The sequence below is a fragment of the Rhagoletis pomonella genome, unplaced genomic scaffold (assembly GCF_013731165.1).
Source record: "Rhagoletis pomonella isolate Grant_MI unplaced genomic scaffold, Rhpom_1.0 Rhpom_scaffold_00002, whole genome shotgun sequence".
Lineage (NCBI taxonomy): Eukaryota > Metazoa > Arthropoda > Insecta > Diptera > Tephritidae > Rhagoletis > Rhagoletis pomonella.
Genome location: NW_023458556.1, coordinates 18,858,531 through 18,861,150, shown reverse-complemented (window position 1 = coordinate 18,861,150; position 2,620 = coordinate 18,858,531). Strand labels below are relative to the sequence as shown.

Sequence of the window (2,620 nt, the reverse complement as noted above, 5' to 3'; positions counted from 1 at the left end):
ACTCGCATCGAAAAGCATATTTTTAAATATATGCACATACATATATATATAATGTGCATATGGATATATCTTACCTTTTAATATAATGCATTTGATAAATATCCTAACTTAACCCCGCTAACAGCGTAGCTCTTTAGTTGCACGATATAACTACGTAATGTCGCTGCTATTAATATACCTGCAATGAATGTATATACAAGTTATAAGAATATGGAGGCTTTAAAATCAAGAATTGAAAGTAATAATAAGATATCAGAATAATTTATAGTCAACAACATAAAGTTATGTCGGGAAAAGAAGACAAATATATAAAATAAATCATCATTTGAACAACTAAGGAAAGAATCTAACAAATGCTCTCAATGTGTTGAAATTAGTGGTGTTTTTAAGCTCTTATTATGGAACCGAACAATCAATTCGGATGAGTTGGCAATTGGATAGTTTAAATGAATCTGTCATACGGACACCCGAACTTTGTCAATCGTACAAGAGTTGTATCCACCACAACCCGATGCATTACAATGGGTCGATTATCGATACAGATGGCAACTGGCAACTGCAGTTGCTACAAAGTAGGTGCTGGTCGGCATTACAATCTACTGAAATTTAGAGATAAAAGAGGCTGATGCTTTGTATTTTGACGTTTTGGAATGCACCCAGTGTGTATTCGGGCAACTGCATTTTGTTGTTGCTGGGAAGGTTTCTGAAGCGTATTTAGGAGCGAAAATTTAAAAGTATGTCAAATTTTTTAGTTTTTAATAGTTTGAAAGATACAACATTTTACAATGTAGTTTGCATTTACAGAATATTGTGAAACCAATCTTGAAATTTTAGTTCCCGTGAAGTACGCGCTTTTGATATAACAAAAGCGAACACTGATTGATAATTTATTCCTCTAACAACTGAAGCACCTCTTTCAAAACTACCGACATACCAAATTGAAGACATTGCCGTGGACTTTCTTTTGCGAAAAATCGAAAAGCAGCACAAGCTTTAAGGAGCGGATGTATTGAGTTGAACAAAGTCGTTTCTCTTTGTATTAACCATAATGCTACAACTTCTTTTGGAAGCCGCAGCCTTCGTCTCGAATAGAAATTTTCATTAATTTATTACAACCATCAAGACTTACCTGCTGCTTTTAGAATCGCTCATGCTCAGTGCGACGTAATGCTGCTGATGATGAATGAATGTTACTGCACAAAGGAATTTTTTTCCTTGTTTTAAATTCTGTTTTCGCAAACTTTAAATGAAACAGCAATAAATTAGGATGCACTTAATGAGGCGCAGTACTACAAAATATTAACTTTATTTACCAAAGTAAGCTACATTATTTACAAGTTATTTTCAATTAAAATACAATATTTGTTTTCTCTTATAAGGAAAATGCTGTAATGGCAAGTAACTTCGCTGCCACCACAGAAAAGCAACAAGGTTTACTGTGGTGACATCAACATTTCTTTTAAAGTCAGCATTACTAAGTAGTTATATATTTAGTTTTTTTTGTTTCACGTTTTTTGTACATTTTGTTTTTTAAAGAGTGTGACTAACTGTTTTGTTTTCAATCATTTTATGTTTTTACATACTTTAAATTGTTTTGAATCTAAAAAATCAATAAAACAGCAAATAGCAATATCCATATAATTTTCCTATAACCAAGAAGTGACTTATCTATATGCCAGACAGCAAAAAATCTTGCGCCAACAAACCTCCATACATAATAATAATATGTGGCTACCGGTGCGGCCCCGTGGCCTTTAATGAAAGATGTGTGTAACCCACCGGTAGGTAACAGAGCAAAGCGAACGTGTTAAAAGTGCACGCAACATTCATTCCATTCATCCGACACAACTCGCATCTCCACAGCTGGCTGCTTCATGTACATATGTGCTTGCTTGCCACCGCCTTCAAATGACATTACCTGTAAATGAAAAAGGAAACTTTAATTAATATTACCATATCTTAATAAATACTGAAATGGTGAATGAGATAATTTAGAAAAAGAAAAAGATCAGTAATTGGAAATGTTGAAATCAAAATAAATTCATAAACACGGACCAATTAATTTCATCACCAAAGTGTTAACAAAATTAAAAATTAAAATACAAATAAAACTTACAAAATGTAAAAACTCATTATTGCAGCTCGCGGTGCTGGAGTGGTAAATATCACTAGAATAGAAATGAAAAAAGATCTAATTATAATAAAGTACTGGTGACAAAAAGTGTTTTTTATTTATAAATCGAAACAATTCAATGCTACATATATAAAATATCAAAAATCGAAACAAGACTAATCTTCCCAAATGCTTGCAGGGTGGTTTTAAATCTCGTATATCTCCAAAAGAATTACGATGTGCATGTACATTTAAAAGCAAACTTACAGAAAATCTAAAAAAAATTGTTTTCCAAAAAAAGTTGCTTAGTCCCTTTGCAGCGATATTGGCAATATTTAAGCGGTATAATTACAAATTGAAATGGAATAGAATGTACAAATGCCATCGACATGAATGCCTGATTCTAGCTTGAACTTCTTCGCCCAAATGGCAAGTGCAGCGAAGAAGGGAGAAAGGTCGTAGAGATAACCGATTACTTTCAAACACACCCTCTTGGCTGAAAAGGCT

At 33.1% G+C, this 2,620-nt stretch overlaps 1 non-coding gene across 1 annotated transcript; it reads right to left on the bottom strand.

Moving 5' to 3' along the window:
* Positions 1 to 2,003: 2,003 nt before the first annotated feature.
* Positions 2,004 to 2,074, bottom strand: LOC118734861. The gene has a single exon (XR_004992474.1). It is a non-coding gene; the product is annotated as a small nucleolar RNA U18 (small nucleolar RNA).
* Between the last annotated feature and the right edge of the window lie 546 nt (positions 2,075 to 2,620).